Source organism: Manacus candei, unplaced genomic scaffold (assembly GCF_025592945.1).
Source record: "Manacus candei isolate 608988 ecotype Guabito, Panama unplaced genomic scaffold, ASM2559294v1 h1tg000050l, whole genome shotgun sequence".
Lineage (NCBI taxonomy): Eukaryota > Metazoa > Chordata > Aves > Passeriformes > Pipridae > Manacus > Manacus candei.
This window is the reverse complement of record NW_026138098.1, coordinates 4,223,738-4,244,225: the sequence shown is the minus strand read 5'-3', so window position 1 is coordinate 4,244,225 and position 20,488 is coordinate 4,223,738. Positions and strand designations below refer to the sequence as shown.

Below are 20,488 nucleotides of genomic sequence, written 5' to 3'. Positions count from 1 at the left end.
TGGGGCTGAAGGCACAACCAGGCTGGGGAATGGATCCAGCTGAAAATAAGCTTTTTTCCTCCCCCCCCCCCTCGCCCCCGCAGCAGGATTAGTGTTCAGCTGGATCCGTTCCCTGATCCACTTCACCTTGCAGCTGCACAAATGCTGGTGCTGGCAGCGGGAGGAGCAGGGAGGGCTGGGAGCGCGTGGCCGGGGCCCAGAGGAGCCAACTGCTCCTGGAGGCACTTGCGGCAGCAGCTGAGCACAAGCGGCTATTTTTTTAATAGACCTGGTTTTCTTTCAAAATTAGGAAGAACTGAGAGAGTTTCTGCCCAGACTGCAAGTAACCTACACCTTTCCAACCAGGAGTTCAAAGTCCAGCATGACCCTGCGGCAGGACATCGCCCAGGATGTGCAAGTCCTGCTCCTGGAGGCAGAGGGAGGGCAGGGCAGGACCAGGGAAGAAGATCTGGGGTCTCAGGGCCCTTACAGAGCACATATGACCACCCACATCAGCGTGGGATCAGAGCCTGGGGGAATCCAGCACCTCAAACACCAAGGCAGCATCAGTGTAAGGTAACAAATGAGGGTCATCTCCCGCAAGAAACCCACTTGAGATACTTCCATGAAATTCTGAGAAGTATTATTCCTGGCAACATCCACGCTTGAAGCCTGCCTCCATGGTTTCTTTTTCATGATGACGAGATTCGCTGTGCTTTTAAACCAGGGAAAAAAAAAGACATGGATCCATGGCGCTTTCTCGGGGTTCCCACTGAGCCTGTGGTATGACTGAGTACTTTCCACTTACATTAAGTTATGGTTAGGGTATGAAACTCCAGGTCTCTGTTGAAAATCTTTTAAATGTGCAAAAAACAGTGTTACAATAATTAAATTCTAAAAACTTATCCTAAAACTGTGGGGAAGCTGCTGACCTAAGATCACACACTGCCTTTAGTAGCAGTTTATTTCTACCAGTGCAATCCTTCACACTGGATGACATCCTTACAGTAAATAATAGAAGAAGTGATGTGAGCCACCCTCTTAATGAACTTACTTTTACAGGATTGATACTAAATGTTGGAATTTTGGCTTCCCAGTAGAAGTAATTGTGCTCGATGGTGCTTATATACCCATGTCTGTCTGGTGTGAGATCAAAACAATAAGAAAAACAACCCATCTCCTAAATGCTCTGGTCCAGAACAGTTTACCCAAAATGTTTTGGACCAAGCCATCCCTGGTTTGCATCAAAGACAGGAGCGGAATGAAGAATGTACTTCATTTAATGCATTTTAGAGTTAGGCTAGAGTACTAATATTAAATGCATTTTAAAGTTAAACTGGAGTACTAGCAGTAAAACCAGAGTACACCGGAAAATAAAACAATCCATTTCTCCAGGCTCCAAATTTACACTCACAAAAACCTTTAAGGAAAATTCTGTACTGTATTCATATTCCTGTTTATTGCACTTTTATTACAGACAGGTAAACCAAACTCTACACCTTATGTTTCTAGAACAGAACCGGTAGAAAACAAATGTTTGCTGCCATCCACCTGTAAAAAAAACATGAGCACCTTCTCATATACAGATTATTATTTTAATGATTATCCCTGATAAACTAGCCAACACATCAGTTCAAAACCAGTTACATTGTAAAAACTGGTAAAAAATAAATGGGGTATTGATGTTGGTGCTGGGCACTTGGTGTTACTGACATCCAAATTTCATTCCTAATGATCAGACGTGGCTCAGGAAGATCTGGGCAGGATTTGTGTCTGCCTATTCCTGCATAGCACCGGGTAACTAAGTTGCACAAACACTTGGAGCAGTAAAATAACTGGTCTATTCTAGTCAACAGATACTCACTCTAAATCTGCAGAGAGAGAAGCTGGCGCTGAAATTTATGCACTGAGAGTCATCCAGCTGAAGTCACTCTGACTCCCTGCGCTACATAAAAGCGACGCGGGAGCATCGTCTTTGCAGGATCAAGGCCCACGTTTGCATCTGCAAATCAACCTCTTTATGAAAAGTGGGCTGTAAATTTTAGTTAGTTAGTTAGTTAGTTCCTTGAGCGGTACCAGAGCAGCAGGAGGTGCTGCTCTCGGGCTGACGTGTCGGTGAAGTGTAGAGGGGAAGTGTGATTGTGCTCCCGGTTGACGGAGCGCCTCCTGTGACGGGCGTTCAGCTGCTTGGAGCCAGCATGTGGGTCAGGGAACAATGTCTGAACATCACCGTCTCCCTGCATCCACTGCTCGGGGAAAACAAGTTATTCACAGGGGAAGCATGTCATGCCTTACTAAAAATAATTATGAATTCATCAAATATAACGTGGGGCTACACACTTTCTGTTATATTTTAGTACATAGTTAAGCCGCAACACTGGATGAGCAGCATTATTCCAGCATGGGAGGTGAGGCCTGGCTGGCAGGGAAAAGGGGCATTATGTAAATCCTGCAACCCAAACACCCCATTCCCATATTGGAAGGACTCACAGGAAGTGCATTTTTTTTAGTTCATTTTATTTGATTTCACAAAAAATGATGTTAGGAGGGCTTGGTTCCTAATCAGTGCCAGAACTTGCCAGTACAGTTACAGATAGATTAGAATAAATAGAGGAGAGGGAGAAGAACAGATTGTTTTTTCTTTGCAGGTATCCCTCATCAACTAAGTTTTCAGAACTCTTTTTCTCCTAGCAGGGATTATCTGCACAACTACCCCCAATTACTCCATAAGGATGGGTGCCCCAATGTTTTAAAATAGAATTAGAGAAGGAAATGTGGAACCTTTCTTTTTGGTAGCAGCCTGAAACATTTGTCCAGGAATTGGGTAAAATACAGAAACAATCTGGGGGAAAGAGGCCAAAGGAGAGGTCTGGCCTGTGCCTGCACACAACAAACCCATCCTCTTCCTTCAGCTATTACATCTTTCCCTTGCCCCAAAGCTTCTGCTCCCAAGCTGTGGGAAGCCAAAACACCCCACTCAGCACACACTGAATTTTACGTAAACCAGAGATGCTGGAGGAGCCAAAGCTCCTTCAAGGTTGGGCAGCAGCTGAATGGAAGTTTTAAAAGCTGCAATTTGAAGTTAAACCCCCATGGTTTCAGGCCTCCCACCGAACCCACTGTGTATCTTCTTTCCGAGCATCTCATTACAAAGGCTATTTCACACTTGATGAATGTTCGATCGCAATCCAAATAGTTCGAAGAAAAATCCACATGCCTGAGGATTGCCCCCTGCTAAACTCAAAGATGCTTAGCTTCAGAGCTTTCTCCTTTAGAACCTGTAACCTAATTGCTCCAGTAATGAAATAATTATTTGCGTCTTTGACCCCAACGTATGTCAACTAACTTTGTTTATATCATGAACTCAAGGTTATTTATTAGAAGCAATTGCTGTGTTCCTGCCCCGCATCCCCATATATAGTGTACATAATATTTAACAAAGCAAATTGGGTAAAGTAAAGAGAAATGGGGGCTGTGGCTTGAAAAACTCCCCACTGCAATGCCCTGGGCAAGGCCTTGGTCGGTCCACTGCGGCCCATGTGAAGGAGCTGCCCACAATATTTGGACAGTTAGCAGTGCTGGTACTGATGGAAATCCAAGAAATCCCAGTAATACAGAGATGGTGATTTTCGCATTGAGGTTTCCTGCAGGCAAGACAGAGTTTTCCCTTTGGAGGGACTTTTGCCAAAGGGAAATGTGCAGAATTAGATGTGTCTTCCGGCTGAACGCTGCTGAATTTTGCTAAAATCTGCTTGGAGGTGCCTGGTTGTACCCATGTCATGCAGAGCCTGGGTGTCACAGGGTGGCCACAGCTGTGGCCATCTCAGCTCCGGCACCACAGGGAATCCTGGTGAGCCGAGGCCACGAGAGGCTTCAGCTTCTGCAGGACAGCAGCAGCAGCCCCCAGCAGCAGGTGCTCAGAGGACAAATGATGGACATGGTGTAAACATCCAGCGAGGACCTACAACGTGCTTGTAAGACTCAAGATCTTTAGGCCCTCCACCGTGTAATTCCACCCACAAAAACTGAAGCTCGCTTATTAATTTTGATGGACAATTGAGCCGGTTCAAGGGTTTTATTTGAGTAGAAAAAGGAATGTGCTGTTTCCCAGGCTGATTGAGAAGCACGGGATATATATAACACAGGAGGCTCGATGATTATACAACAAAAAGATGGGATCACCACCTGCCCACATTCTTGTGATAAGCAGATGAAGAACGTCTGTCAAAACATTAATTCCCAAATCTATGGGGGTAACGCGGAACACAAACACAAATAGCTGCGATCGGAGCGCGCTCTCCTTATCTCGCACTCCGCCGAACGCCCCGCCGCGATTTTACGATGGTCACACCAAATCGGGCGCTCGGCGGGGACGGTCGCGGCAGCCCCTCCGCCTCGGGGATGTCACCAGCGCGGGCCCCGCATCCCCGGTGGCCTTTATTCCCCGGCCTGCCCGCATCCCTGCCAGCCGGGGGTGGGATGCGAGCCCCGCACGGGGAGGGGGGGGGGGGCGGCGATACAAAGGGCGCGGGCCCCGGGGGCTGAGCGGGATGTCCCCCCCACCCCCAGCGGCGGTGCCCGCGGTGATGGGGACCCCAGGGGGGCCGCGGTGGGCGCGGGTGGCCGAACAAAGGCGGCGGCGGCGGCCCCTGCCCGCGCCCCCCCGCCCCTCCCGGGCCGCCGCCGAGCGCAACAGGCGCCGCGCCCCGCGGAGCCCCTTCCCCGCCCCCGGAGCCCCGCAGAGCCCCGGTCCGTCCCCGCACGGTCCCGGTGCCGGTGTCCCCCCCCGGCGCCTCCCGCCGCCCCCCCGCCCCTTCCTCGCTGCGTCTGTTTGTACTTTAGCTGATCCACTAATCCCCCGAGAGAGCCTATTTGTAGTGAAGAGTATCTATAGGGGGCGAGGCTGGTCCATGTGGGTTTGTGTCATTGGTTTGCAAGGAGAGACCCCGCCTATTGCCCAAAAAAAAAAAAAAAAAAAAAAAAAAAAGGGAAAAAAAAAAGAGAAAAAGAAGAAGGGGAAAAAAAAAAAAAAAAAAAAGAAAAAGCACCGAGGCAGTGAGAGCCCCTACCTCTCCTCGCTCTCCGCTCACCCAGCGTGGCGAGGGGGAGCGGCCGCTCCGCCCAGCGCCGCCCGGGCACTTTCTGGCTTAAAAAAAAACCGAAAAAACCCCAACAAACCCACAAACAAAAAAAAGGAAAAAAAGAGGAAAAAAAAAAAGAGGAAAGAGAAGAGAGGGGAAAAAAAAAAAAAGGCGGTCCTCCCCCCCAAGTTGCAATTAGCATCCTCCCCGCTGCTGCTGCGGGGCTCCGGTGCCCCCGTCCGCTCCCGGCGCGGCGGCGGGCGGAGCAGGAGAGCGGGGAGAGGGGGGGGTGGGGGGGGAAGGATTAAGTTTTTTTTTTTTTTTTGTGCGGTGTGCGAGCGGGTGGCGTTTTTAAGGTGGATCTCCGGCGAGCAGAGCCCGGCGGTGGCGGCGGATGCGGGCAGGGATGCGGCGCTAAGAGCGGCGCGGGGCTGGCGCGGCCGGGAGCAGGTAAGGGAGCGGCGGCGGCGGCGGCGGCGGCGCTTCCCGGCGAGGAGGACAAGGGAGAAGCGAGGACATCTTTGCTTTGGTGAATCTCACCGGCGATGAGGATGGAGGAGGGAAAAAAAAAAAAAAAAGAAAAAAAAACAAGGAAGGGAGGGTGGGTGGGAATGCGATGGTGGTGGGAGGCGGCCGCGCAAGTTGCGCGGGTGGGCGCGGAGCGACGGATGAAGTGGGAAATCTTTTGTTGTCTCGGGCCCCGCATTGTTTACTTAGTGCTGCCGAGAGCCGCCGACAACATCTGCCGGGGGATTAACGGGGCGGCGGCGGGAGGAAAGTTTGGGGAAGGGGGGAACCCCGCGGTGCGGCGCGGCCGCTGCTGCGCGGCCGCGGCGCCCGCGATGCTCTGGGTTTTTTTTTTGGCGGGGGGGTGACACACGGGACGGTGAGTGTGTTTAGTTATTACCCTTTTTTTTTCCCCCCCCACTCTTAATTTTAAGGTTATTTAGGAAAAATATTTTTTAATTTTTATTCTTTTTAATTTTCATTTTTTAAAATTCTTTTATTTCGGCTCAATAACCGCACTCGCCCCGCAGTCACTTAGCAACTCTCCGCGCTTTAACCCGCGGAGGTGCGCGGTGCCCGCGGGGCCGCGCCTTGCTCCTTCCCCTCTGCTTTTACCCACTTAGATCTCAAAATAATTTCCCCACTATTTATTTTTTATATATCCCTCCCCGCTTCCCCTTCCCCCCCCCCCCCCCCCCGATTTGGACATCATATCAGTAGAATGGAAAATCAGAGGGGGTGCATGGATTTATGTGCTGAGATTGTTTTTTTCACACCCCTTCCAAAAAAATACCCCACTCCCCCCCCCCCCCTAAAAAAAAAAACTTGCAGAAGGGGAAAGAATAGCCTTTTGTCCTGCCGAGGGACGTGCCCCCAAGGTAAATCCTGGCTGGAGCTTAGCGCCTGGTACTTTGCCGGGTCCCAGGGCTCTGGCTGTGCTGGGGAGGAGGAAAGTAGGAGATGGAGATCTCAAAGTAGTAGAAGTAATTTCTTCTTTCAGCTACACTTCTCCGCTTGCCTTTGAATTGCCTGCAATGAATGTACGTAGCTCTAATTGAAGTACTTTAATCATTCACACTTGATTAAGTATACCGTGACCAGAGGAGAGGAATAGGAGAGGAATACACACGGCTCCCTAGAACGGGAGGGATGGGATGACATTTTAATCCCGTGTTTTAAAAAACATTAGTGAAGCAGGAAAAAACCGATCGCCGGTGACGGTTCGGTATAATGGTCCCTTGTTTTCATACAGATGGTGGCTTTCCGACGGGATAAAATTGCAGTTATTGCAGATATTTAGGAGGGGGGGGGAAAGGCACGTACTTTTCAGTTTGTTTAAGCAGAGTGAAGAAAATAATGATAGACGAGATGCCTGGTGGCAAAATGCTTTTGTTCCTGTTTCCATCAGTGCATAAGGGCGCCGACCTGCTTTAGCATTCTTTAAAGGTCTCTTTACCAAGGAAAATTGAAGACGGTCTCATTATAGGAGAGTGTGTTCGGAATACTATGAGGTATTTATGAATTCAGAGGTGATTGTTGGATCTCAGACATTTCAATTACGCATCCTGTAGTAAAAAAAAAAAAAAAAAATAATAATTTATTTGTAGCGATGTGTTCTGTGTAATCTGTTATTTCCATAAAGCTGATCTGTGCTCGAGCTCCGGAGCTGGCCGAGGGAATGGGTCCATCCACGGGGCTCGATTCGTGTTCTTTGCCTCGCAAAACTTTCTGCTGCAGGGGCAGCCCCAAGTTCCTGTAGAAGCGATTGTTTGGGAAACGTCAGCTACCGTCAGTATTTTTCTGGAAAATCTGGCGTGGTGAATGAAGGGTGGTATTTTTAGAAAGGAGCTTTTTATTTTTGGAGGCATTTGTGAAGCCCACCTGTTAACCATTAGCGGGGACAGAGGTTGGCTTTCATCGTTCGCAAACCCGGGCGCATCTGGGGGCTGCGGCCGTTACTCGCCTGATCCAAGCTCTTTCCAGTCATGGACAAATCAAAGTGTCTTTCCCTTTAAAAGTCATAACCAAGTATTTCTAAAGCTGAACAGAAAGTAAGGTAGTTTAGTCAGAGTGGTGGCACTCTCCTGTGTTTTGGAGCGTGGTTGCAGGAGCGTTTGACTTTTCCTTTTCCTCTTGGAATTTCAGACTGAGATGCTTCCATGGTCCAGAGTTTTATTGTCAACTTTATAGCATACAAATCACAGATGATGTTTTCTTGCCATCAACTTTCCCTCTTTTTAAGGTAGTTTTCTCCTCGCCAGCCCATGTGGGATCCCGGGGCTGGGCTGGCAGGGCAGCTCCAGATGCCCTGCAGAGCTGCTGCCCCACAGCCCACTTTGCTGACAGCTCCCTCTCATCCCCCCTGCTTTTCTGAGGGCAAAGTTGTGCCCTTTTCCACTCCAGCTTTTCCTAGATTCAAAGGAATGTCCTCATAGCAAGAACTATAGCAGAGCCTGTCATCTTTAACGCCAGCATTTCAGTGCAGAGATTTGTTACTGGGGTCTGGTGGTAATATTCCTTGTATCAGGAAAAACATCACCCTCAAAGTATGAGGTCCCAGGCACGAGTTGGAAGTGGTCTACCGAAGCCTTTGGCCGGGAAAGTTGATTTATCCATCAGGCTGGCTGCACTTCAAATAAAACTTCTTCAGTTCAGCTGACTCTGGCAAGAATGAAATACCCTAATGAAAAAACACCCTGAATCTGGGTTTGCCCAGCCATTTGGAAAAGGTAGGTTAATTTTCCCTGGGTTTTTTGGGGGCTGTTTACTAGCTATGGGAATTGAAAGTGGCTTCGCGTTTAAGTGGAAGAAATGGAAAAGCTTCTCGGAACACAGCACTGGCAATTTGCAAGTGTTTTGTTAAGATCTGGTGGATGATGCTGTCTCATAAAACCTGATGGGTGTCACATTTACTCCTCACATCAGATCTAGTGTGAGTATTCCTGCCTTTGCTCTATATTCTCGGTGTAGTAAGTTAAAGAAGTAGAGAGTGGAGCTGCTGGTGAGCAGCTCTTAAATCTGGGCTGATTGCTTACACCTGCCCCAGAGGTTGGGGGTTTTTCAGCCCCCCCCTCATCCCAGCTGTTAAGGATATTCCAATTATAGGCTCTGACAGGAGAAATGGCATCAGGGCTCACAGGTGAACTAAAAGACCGTGTGTGGGTGGTGCAAGGTGATTGTTGGTTCCCTCTTGCAGGGAGCACTCAAACTTTGAAGGGGAAGTTTTAGTAAGTCCTCGCTGGTTTTTCTCTGGTTGCTGGGATAAAACAATTGTTTTAGCCAGGAATTGATTGGTGTTTTCTCTGCTGCTGTTTGTGATGCTGGAAGATGTAGTTCCAAAGCGCGGTTCATCACACCCAGGTAGGAAGATGTAATTCCAAAATGCAGTTTGTCGTGTTCAGGTTTGCCTGGGCCAACTCTTATTCCTTCTGCTATGTTCCTGTGGCTTGTTGTTTGTGTTTTTGTTTTTTTTTTTTGCTCCTTCTCCTTTGCCAAAGAAAATAAGATTTAGGTAAAAGGATGAAAAATGCCATGACTGTTCCTTGCCCCAGCAAGGGCATGGAAACAAAATCTTCTCATTATGCCACGTGTCTTGTCCTTCTGCTCAGCTCCATCATGGTGAAGAGATTGGTATCTTTGGAATTTTGCTAAGGAGTCACCACATAAAATTTTGTGTGAACTCAGCAGGAGTTTTGGTGACAGAGCACAGAAAAATCAGTTGTTATTTATTTAGTTCTACAGTGATGCTTTATAAGTGTGTACTCCTGTTTCTTGCACTGTGAACCCTGGTGATTTCTTGAGAACCAGGAGTAAACATCTGGAGCTTTTTAATTAGTTTTTGTTTCTCCTCTCTAAGGTGGTAATGCTGGTGGGACGTTGGCATTTGCTTTGGTTTGGTTGGGTTTGTTGTACATGGGCTGGTGAGGCAGTGCTGTGTGGGAAGGTCACAGTGGTCCTGCTGCCAAAGCTTAGGGGGTTTTTTTGCTCTGTAGTGATTTCATAGAGTCATCATAGAATTATGGAATGGTTTGGGTTGGAAAGGACCTTAAAGTTCATCCAACTCCAACCCCTCTGCTATGGCCACCGACACCTTGCACTAGACTAGGTGGCTCAAAGCCCCACTCAGCCTGGCCTTGAACACTTCCCGGGATATGCTGTGATTTTTTAGTGCCTGGGTTGTATTATTGGGAACTTCTGTGGGATTGTTAAAAAGAAATACACCTGTAAAAGCATGTGGTGGAACCAGTGTGGCCTGATGGAGAGATTTGCACCTGCATGCTCTGACGGTCAGTGCAGGTGGGATGAAATTTGCTTTGGCTGGTCTGGGGTCTGTAATTGTGTGTCCTGTGTCAGGAGGAGTGTGGTGAGGAGCAGGGGCAGTGTTTTCCCCCAGACATCCAAGCTGTGGTGCTGCAGAGGATGCCCTGCAGTGATGCATGTGTCACTGCCTCCGTTCCCATCGGTGTTGTGGGTTTGGTGTTTCCCATACGTGTTGGCCGGTGGGAAAATGTGTGTAGCTCCTGGAAGGCAGACATGAAGCTGCCATCAGACCCCTGAAGCAGCTGTGGAGGGGGCTCAGCATCGTTGGCATCAACTTCAGTAGACCCATCAACCCCTCCTGGAGCTCTTCAGTGCTGCTGTGTGGTGGTGTTGCCACCTTTGGAGGTTTTCATGGGGTTTTTAGCCCATCCTGAAATCCCAGTCAGGGAGCAGAGCATGCTCTGGGGGTTCTGGATGCTCAGTTCTTATGATTTTGCCAAAGGAGGACAGCACCTAGAAGACCATCACCTTTCAGGGCCCCCCTGCTCCACAGCTGGGAGCTATGTGCTCAAGGGTTACAGGGTTATTTTGGATAATTCAGCTTTTTTTTCCAAATACACGGTATTCTGGGTGGATCAAAGTAGGCATCTTGATAGGCATCTATAAAGTCCCATCTGTTCTGGGCCTTTACTGTTAAATGCAAATAAAACCCAAGTTACTTGAACACATCAGTTGTAGACTTTAATTATTAATGACTTGCTCCTCCAGCCTTACCTGGCACTAATTTCATGTATCCTTTAAGCCAGTAAAAAACAGTGGTCCTGCTGAAGTACTGGGCTCTTGTCCATCCCTCCTGATGGAAAGTAGTTTTATATGGCTAAGAACAACTTGCTTGATTGTTGAATTTTGGGCTCTGCTTTGCTCAAGTCCTCTCTCTGATCCCACCAGCAGTCAGAGCAGTGTGAGATTAGGGAGAATTTTTGCCACAATGGTGGCCAGCTCGAGGTTGACCATTCACACCATTCTTTGGGCACAGGTGTAGAGTGCAGGGTACCTTGGCTGTGAGTTTTGTGAGGAGGTGCTGGTAGGAACCTCACTGAGCTGATGTTCACACCGGGTCAGCTGTGGTTGCTCCATGTACATAAACTTGTGCAGTGTTGTCAAACAGTCAGCCACTGTTTCCTTGCAGCAGCATATATCAATTATTTCTGAAATAGACCCCTGAAGCACAGCCTAGAGGGAGAATGTGTGGATTACAGACATAATATTTACAAGGAACCAAGTCTTTAATGAGACCAGGAGTAATGTAGATGGGTTCTCTGTTGCTAAATATAACAGATATGTAATGGATGCTGTTTATCTTTTTTTTTCTTTTTTTTTTCTTTTTTTTTAGTGACCCATTCACTTTGGAAAAAGAGGAGCTTTTGTGCTGAGGAGGTTGGCACAAAATTGTGGGATATTCCAAAATCAGCCTGGCTTTTAGTTATTACTGTAATAACTATAATGTGTGGCTCTGCAAGGTATGAGCAACCGTGTCTGGGAGTGTGGATGAGCCCCCCCTTTGAAATGCTGATGGGCTTTGGGAACAGTGACAGGTGTATGAGGACTGCAGAATCAGCCCCAAAAGAGGCTGACAGAGGAGTGGAGCTGGTACATCATTGTTGGGGTAGAAAATAAGCAAACCCAGCAATGAATCCCATAGCTGGGTCCTGTGCAGATGGTGGGTGTCACACCATGGCATGTGGTGAGCTCTGCAAGTCCTCCTGCAGTGATGGATATTCCTGTTTATATTTGGGTGAAGCTGCTGTGATAGGTGTAATGAGCTCTGCAGGTCCTCAGCCTGCAGTTATGGGTATTTCTGTTAATATTTAGGGGAAGCTGCTATGACCTGTTTGTTCCCTTCTCACTAAACAATTCCCTTTTGGTGCCTGCCAGTGGCAGAACTGTCATCCAGGATGGCTCCCAGCTTTCCAGCATCTTTTCCCTTTTAAAAATACGTGAGACCAAATATAAGAGATTATATTAATACCTGTAGAACTGCCAGAAAGAGTTCACTTGTTTTACTTTTATGCTGAAAACCAGGTTTTCCATGAGAGGGGATGTTGGAAGGAATCAGTAAATTAGGCAAAGTAATAAGGCTAAATACTAGATGTTACACTTAGAAGTTGAGAGACTTGAGTTTTGCTGGGATTAATTGTAGATGAAATCAATTTCAATATACAGGAAAAAAAAACCCCTTTTCTTCAGCTTTCATGATTTCAGTTGTCTGACGTTTCATGATCCCACAGAACAACTTTGTGTAGATTTTATATTTGCCACTGGTCTGAGCTGGTCCCTCTTTTCATACAAAAAATGGTACGATGCAACATTTGAGCCTGGAATTAGGGTATCGCAAAGTTTAGTACTGGAATACCTGTGCTAACTTCAGCTTTGCCCTTTGCTAGTAACAACAGTGTTTCTCAGATAAAATACCTATTCTACCTATTTTCTGTTCCCAGAAGGAAGCAGGATTGTTTTATCTGCTGTAATATCATTCCCAGGTGAAGCACTAGAATGACATATTTTTCCCATCTGTATATCTATATCTGTGTATCTGGACAGCAAAAGTTGTGAGTTAGAATCAGCTTAGATAGATTTGGGGAGAAAAAGTGCAACTTTAGTTTTGTCTAGCCAGAAGTTTGACATAATTCTTGGATCTGTGCTTTCTTGGAGGTGACCCAACTTCACTAAATACTGGTTCCAGCCTTGCTTGGGGTATGAAATCTCACCGTGGTCCAGCCACAGTGAGGTTTCAGCCACTGATTTTTTGTTGTGGTTGTTTCTGAAAAAGTTTCCACTGAATGATGTGTCAGGAGGGAGAATCTGGCCAAGTGTCTCTGCTTGTCTGTTCCACCTTCAGCCATTGCCCTTCCAGCCTGGGCTCTGGGTTGTTTAAGGTGCTGGATGCCAAATTGGGGTGCTCAGCCCTTATGATATGGTCGATGTCTGCACATCCATGTGCCTGAGAGCAGAATCAATAGCAAAGAACAGGCATCAGAGCTTAGGGAAAGGGGTGCAGAGAGAAGCTGTGGCTGGTAGACAGGAGGACAAGAAACAATTCTGCAAAATACTAGAAATCAAACTAGGTTATTAGATGAGGTTAATAGGACATCAAAAATATTACACTTTTGTGTGAGGGGAATGATGTGTTTAGTCCCTGTTAAGACTGTGGTAGAAGTAAATGTTCTTTAGTCAGACCTTTGTGCACCAGCCCCAGTGTCTCTCATCAAAAAAGGTTTAGAGAGTAAACTGAGCCAATAATGTGTATTTCAGTAAGTCTTGAAGTACTGGAGAATTCCAGTGAACCGTGGCAATGCTTATCTTGTACTATTCTAGAAAAGCAGTAAATGGACCAGGCTGAGTATCACAAACCTGTCAGCTCAACATGAGTCCTGGACAGACGCTCCAAGTCACTGCTAGGGATTTATTTAAGGTTGGAGGCAGGATGGTGATGCACTTGGTCTCCAATGGCTTGGGTTTAAGGGCAGCACATCCTTGAGAACTAACTTTTCTGTTTCCAGGAATCCCTCATCGATTGGATTGATAAAGGTGACTGGGGGGGGTTTATTTCCTTAGAATTGGTCAATAAATGCAGCTTGGTTACAGCACCACTGTTTGGGCTGGGGATGTGCAAAAGGACAAATGGCTGAGACCCAGCAGAGCGTCAGCTCTCAAAATCCTCTGGTAAAATCAGGAATAATTCCCAAACATCCCCTTCTAGCAGCCTCTCTGAACACTCCTTTTTGTCCTTACGCCGCTTAATGTGTGAGCAAGCCGTGATAAGGCAGAGAGTCACTGCAGCTGAAGCTTGAAATGTCACAAAGATTGGGAGAGTGGTAAATAACGAACGGGAGTGACCGCTGGTGAAAGCAATTTGTATTGCCTGGATACAAGCAGGTAATATTTCTCAGATGGCCAACTGTAAATTTCTCTATCTGAGAGCAAACAACAGGGGCCGTAGCTCCAGGATGCTGTCTGGAGAAATCATGTCTTTATGGAGGAGCGGGGAGTCACGAGCCAGCGCCGCTAATATGATATTATGGGCAAAGGTCTTGTGTGCTCCTTGTCTGAGCTGGCAGGTGGCTGCCAGGCTGGAGCAGGGACGTGGCAGCCACCCTGCCCCTGCTGCCTGGCAAGGAGGGGCTGTGGAGGGCTGCGGGAACGCAGAAGGAGTCGGGAAGGGATGCACGAGAAGGGTCCAGGACCTCCATCTGCTTGACTTATCCAGGAGAGTGTTGGAAGGTAAATTGATTAAGGGAATTAGTGTTATCATGGGGAAAATAAATGGAATAATAAAGAGCTCTCGGGTCTGGCAGGCAGAGTTTTAACGAGACCTGAAAGCTGGAAGGTGAAGCCAGGGAAAGAACAGGGTGAAGGTCCATGGTTTCAGCACTGTTGGTGGTGGAAGAAGCTGCTGGAGGTGCTGATGATTTCTCGACCTTTGGAAATGCTGAGTTCAGGGGTGTTTGTTCATTGGAGTGAAAGAGGCTCAAGCAGTGATTAATTTAGGTAAGTTACTGTGCAGTGTGTCAGGCTAAAAAATCACAGTGGTCTCTTCTGACCTCAAAATCTGTGAAAACCTACCATTTAAATGAGAGCATCCAGGTGTTTGCAGATCCCAAGCACCAGCATGACAGATTTTCTTCAAGAAGATGCCCTGCAGAGAGGAGACCTGTGTCTGAAGGTGGAGATTACAGGATGGGACCTTGAGCACTCAGGAAAGCTCCTGTAGGTTCTTCATTTCCCTAAAATATGCCTTGTATCCGTCACAGGGATGAGTTACTTCCAGTGTCAACACCAGGTACTTGGCACAGGGTGAGAAGTTCACAAGGGCCGTGTTAGTCTATATTGTGTCTAATGCCTGGGTCAGGTGTGAGTTAATTTAGGTGCAGGAAGGGAATGAGGGAGGATTACTTTTTTTGATAGTTGTGTGTTTTATCTTATCATGCAGAATTTATTCAAACTCCAAGCCAGCTCTTGGTGGCCACAGAACATCAGAAATAGCTCTGACCCTGATGGGAAACTTGAGAGCAGAAGAGTGAAAACTGATCAAACCAGGTCAAATTCAGATTTAAACATCAACTGTACATTGCTGGTGTAGTGATTTTGTTTGTGTGCACATTTATTTTTGAAGTAAGAACGTGCAGTTGGATGTTTGAAGATTTACTCTGCTTTTAGGTGAGTTTGCAGATGGATCTGTCCATGTCATCCATCGTTCATGGAGGAGATTTGTGGGATCACTGGCCTCCATGTGGTGCTTGAGTATGGAGCTGTTATGGCAGGAATGTTGTTTCAGATCCCCTTTCTGTATATACAGTGTACATCTGTATCTACATACACCTATACAGTATATATCTACCTCTATATCTATACACAGAGCTATACATACATAAATGTAAATATATATATATATATATATATATATATATATACAGAGGTCTATATCTTCTGGGTTTTTTGGACTAGAAGTCGAATATGTTAAAAACCCAATTGTAAAGAAAACAAGGAATATGTGAAAACATCAAACTAATGACGTTTAGTGGTTTATTTGGCCACTCAAGGTCTCTGTGTGCTGTCTGATCTCTGGGAGAGAAATTGGAGCAAACTAGGAATTTGTTGGTGCAATTAAAGGTGGGGGGAATAAAAGGATAGTAAGATGGACTCGTGTGGTAACACAGCTTGGGCTAATGCTGTGAATTAAGGACATTTAGATGTTTGGCTTTGTATGATTTAGCTTAAACAAACAAACATTGCATTAATCTCATTACTCTAGCAAGTGAAATAAACCTTTAAGGCACTTAAACCCTGCCCATGGTGGTGAACTCTCAGACCAGCGAGACCCGTTTCCACACAGCACAGCTACTCCTGTGTGTAACGTTACTCACCTGTGCAAGTGCTCGCAGGAGGGGGAGCCAATTTGGGGCTGGTGGAAGGGACCCACAACTGCCTCTGAGTTGGGAGGGACCCACAAGGATAATCCAGTCCAACTCCTGGCCCTGCAGACACCCCGACAATCCCGCCCTGTCCCTGAGAGTGTTGTCCAAACACTCCTTGAGCTCTGGCAGCCTTGGTGCTGTGCCCACTGCCCTGGGGAGCCTGGGCAGTGCCCAGCCACCCTCTGGGGGAAAAACCTTTTCCTGAGATCCAGTCTAAACCTGCCCTGACACAGCTTCATGCCATTTGGGAATTGCACTGGTCTGGCTGGCAGAGCCAGGGGCACGAAGGGTGAGTTTTTTGCTGCCAGGTGCTGGGCACTGCTCACGATCCTGGTACCAGTCATCCACGTCTCTGTGTTACTTCTGTATCCTTCCACTATAAAAGATGGGATTGCAAAGGTCCTTGTAGGGAATGTAATAACCCCCCTAAAGCTGTCATTCAGAGCTGTGTATTCCTGTGTGCGTTGTCCTTCCATCGCTCTGTTGGTGTAATGGATGTAACAAACCCTGGCTTGGAGAGTTTGGATATTTCCTTGTTAAGTGTCCTGTGGTCTGCACTTCCTTTAGAGGAGAATGTAAGAATTTCATTAACCTGGACATGTTAGGCCAGCCTAGGAATTTTCTGTTGTCATTCAATTGCATTTGTTTGGGCTCTGGTAAGGCAGAAAATGACTGAACCACATGTCATGTTTATAAGATCAAGAGTACCTTGCTATTTTCATACAGATCTCTTAATAGAGATTAAACACAAAATAAAGCAGAATGCATCAACAGTGATATTCCCATAAGCAATATTGTAACTTGTATGCAGTGTAATTATATTTTGTACACTTGCCAATTAAGCAGTTATGCTTTAGAGAAAAATTACTTTCAAGAGATGGAAGAAAAGTATCGCAGTAAATCAAATAAAATATACATGTGTTAGAGGGTTTTGTGTATGCAGCTGAAATTCTAAAATTTCCTGCTGTGTTCAGGTTGCCACGTGCATGACCACTCTCTGTGTCCTGTAGCTTTTTTTGGACTGGAAGATAACAGATAGGAAAAAAAAATAAGGCATAAAAAAAGACATTGCTTCCTGGGATAGCTGCGTGCCACATGAAGCAGAGACGCTCAGGAGTCCTGCTCTCCATCCCCAGTCCTTTTGAGCTCCTGCCCAGTCCTGCTGCCCCAGAGTAGGACAAGGTGTGGGTGCCAGCTGGGCATTTGGATCTGTGCACCCCAAAGCCCAGGGCAACTGCCTCACAGCTTGTGGCTACTGTGGAGTCGCCCCTGCTCCATAACATCATAGAACCATGGAATGGTTTAGGTTGGAAGGGACCTTAAAGATCATTTTGTTCCAACCCCCTGCCATGGGCAGGGACACCTTCCACTAGCCCACGTTGCTCCAAGGCCTGTCCAGCCTGGCCTTGGACACTTCCAGGGATGGGGTAGCCACAGCTTCTCTGGGCAACCTGTGCCAGGGCCTCCCCACCCTCACAGGGAAGGATTTCTTCCCAATATCCCATCTAACCCTGCCCTCTGGCAGTTTCCCTGATATGTCTTGTCCTGTTCTGTTGGCTATGCACTGGAGAAGAGCACTTGGAACATGTAGATGTGGCACCTGGGGACATGGTTCAGTGGTGGCCTTGGCAGTGCTGGGTTAATGGTTGGACTCGATGGTCTTAGAAGCCTTTTTCAACCTAAATTATTCTATGGTTTTATGAAACATGTTTTGGGTTTGGGCTGCTTTTCTTCCCTTTTCAAGCATTTTTGCTCTTGTTGCTCTTGAGTCAGTTTGTCCTTTCACCCCACACTCCCCATGGTAGCTCACCACCTGATGGTGTGGGACTGCGCTGAGCTTTGTTTGTGATTAAAACCCCTCAAAATAACCCTCTCCCAGAAATTCATGCCTTCCTGTTCTTCACCTTCACTGGCAGCAGTGGCACTGCACTGTTGGGAGTGAGAAATGTCAGCGTTCCACTCAAATTGATATTTTCCTGTAATTTCAGTGACCATCCTTTGGTATCTCGGGTATCCTCAGCAGTTAGACCTGCTCTGAGGAGTTGTGCAGATGTTGTCTTGGGTGAGTGATGCTCTGTTCATGTGCCACAAGCCAAGACCCGAGAGCCTGAAATAACTTGCATGGAAGTGTACCCAGAAATGCTGGTATCCAGTGTGTGTCCAGTCTGGGCTTCCTGGGAATTAGAGAGCTCTGTAAAGTCATTAGGAAGTTTCCAAGGTACTGATATTGGCTGAACAGGCAAACTTAGTGCAGGGTGACTGTTAGGAAATTTAAGTTGCTGATAGAAGTGATACAAGGTTTTTTTTATTTTTTATTTTACTGTGAGGTCTTTGAGGAGTTTAAAACATTTTGCTGAGCATCAGTGGTTTAAATGAGCTGGTGAAGACTATGGCCAGGCTAGATGGGGCTTTGAGCAACCTGGTCTAGTGGAAGGTGTCCCTGTCCATGGAAAGGGGTCGGAACTGGGTGATCTTTAGGGTCCCTTCCAACCTAAAACATTCTGTGATTCTGTGCTGTGTGTCTGAAAGGGGGTGAGGGGAGCCCTGTGGCTTTTGCTCCCTGTCAGCTCTTGGGAACCTCTGCTCGTGTAACACCTCTTCTGCTTTTTTCTTCTAAATCACTAAATGTACATTTTCATCGTCTGGAACTCACAACATTACTTTAAGAATCACTTTCTGTCATACACAATTAAGAATATGTCACTTGAAATGTGTCAAACAAATATATTGGAGTGAGAAAACAACCCTCAGAAAACTCAGGATAAGGTCTGCTGGGAGGGAAGTGCTGCAGAAGACTTCTTGTGTTGTGGCTGGTGGCCTGGTGACCATCCCTCCCTCACTGTTAGCCATGGGATATGTTTGGCTCTGGGATCTGGCTGTTCTCCCTCCTGCACCAACACATAGCTGCAGCCTGGGCTTGGAAATGTTTCCTCAAGTTCTAACATGTGTGCTGTGTAGGGGACTAATTTGTCAGCAATTTAATGGTGGTCCTCACTGAAAGATACATCAGTGTTTTTTTCAGCATAATAATTCTCTTTTATTTGAGGGGTTTAACTGGCCAGAACATTATCTCCTGTGATGTGCATCTTTCCCAAGCGAGCTAATTAAAAAAACACCCCACTTTCCAAGTGACCCTACCGTCCTTTCCTGAACTCTCTGTTACAAACAGTCCTGTAGGTCAGATGAAGAAGGAATCCAGGCTCACCAGGTGGTTTTTTTTTGTTGTTGTTGTATGGCTGCATTGGTGAGACACAGGGCTGGCAAGGGATGGCACTGTCAGAGCTATGTGAGTGGAGCTCCCCTCGACACCCTGGACTAACACACCTGCAGCCTTTGGAATAAGCTGTGTGTCATCCAAAGCACTCATGTTCTAAATGGGAATATCTGAGTGTGCCTGGCATGATTTGTTTTTTCAGTGTTACAAATCTGCACGCTTTCAAAGGCTTTATAGAAGGTGTTTGCGTGGAAAAACTTGTCAAGAGAGTTTTGTTTCAAGATGACTAAATAAAGCAGTAAAATAAAATCAGGGTGGTGTAGAGCAGGGTTCCCAGCTGCCCTCCATCTCTGTTCCCCTGGACCCTGGCTTGCAGCATCACATTCCTATGTGGGTTGTGCCAGCTTCTGCCTTTCTCAGGAGAATAACAATGCTCTTGGGCAGGTGACCACTCACCTGCTGTGGTTCCATTCCCACTCTCCACTGCATTTCCAGTCCTGCTCTCCAGTGCCAGTGGTGGATCCCTTACCTTTCCCCTCCCACACCGTCCCTTTGCTGTGCTGCCAGCACCAAGTGCTGGATACACACTGACAACCGCAGGGGCTTTTGTTCCTCCCCTCCAGCCCTGTGCCTTTGGATCCTCAGGAGTCTGGAAGCCGTGGCAAGTTTATTTCCCTTGGTTTATTTTTAGCCTCATGCTCCTGGCCCTGCTGTTGGTGCTGGCCATCACTTCACGATCCAGTGGTGTAAAGCAGTGTAACACAGTGGGTCCGTGTCTGTGGGTGGGATTATTCCTCCAGAGGTTTTACCTTGCTCATCCCTGATGTGCCCACGCTGGTGGAAATGACCACTGGGCTCTGTCCCTGCCCACAGCAGGCAGGAGGGGTTTGGAAGTGATGAGGTTTGGAAGTGTTGAGGGCTAGTTGCAGGACAAACAGCAAATTTTGTGGAGGGTGAATTAAGCTTTCGCCCCACATTGTCCTGTGTGGGTGTGTTTTGCAAAGTGTTTCTTGCCTTTTTTTCTGACTTTGTCACAGATTAATTCCTGGCTCTATTTGTAGCTGCATTGCTTCCAGCAAGTTTGGGAGAATTGTCCCGGTTTTAAAATCATCTATTTTTTTATATCATGCACTTCATTGCCTTGAAAACTGTACTATGAGTCATACTAATAAAAAGTGAGTCTAAATCGGGTTTGGCATCACTTTTTTTCACCAACCTGGCACAAAAAGGCAAATCTTCTGCTCAAGATGCAGGACTCTGGTTGAGTTGAAGAGTTTCCTTGTCATACCTTGGCTTTATCAGTCCCTCATAGCCTTTCCTCCTCTCCCCCCCCTCCACTGTCCCAAGCCTCTCTGCTAATTTTAATTTGAGAAGAAATAAGACAAGGTAAGCTCTGAGTTTAAGAAGATGATTATCGCAACAGAATAATTACATTTGGGTACTTGATTTGATTTGTTAGCTGGAAGATTAGT

The 20,488-nt window shown here is 46.9% G+C and overlaps 1 protein-coding gene across 2 annotated transcripts in view; it reads left to right on the top strand.

The window, feature by feature from the left end:
- The first annotated feature begins 5,364 nt into the window (after positions 1–5,364).
- Positions 5,365–20,488, top strand: part of CTBP2 (C-terminal binding protein 2) — a 137,912-nt gene continuing 122,788 nt past the window's right edge. Inside the window, exon 1 of one of the 2 annotated variants that reach the window (XM_051801068.1) lies at positions 5,365–5,510. The gene's annotated coding sequence lies outside the window, so the exon portion shown is untranslated. Of the gene's footprint in view, positions 5,511–14,041; positions 14,109–20,488 lie in introns of those variants that run through there. The other variant, XM_051801069.1, reaches the window with a different exon arrangement.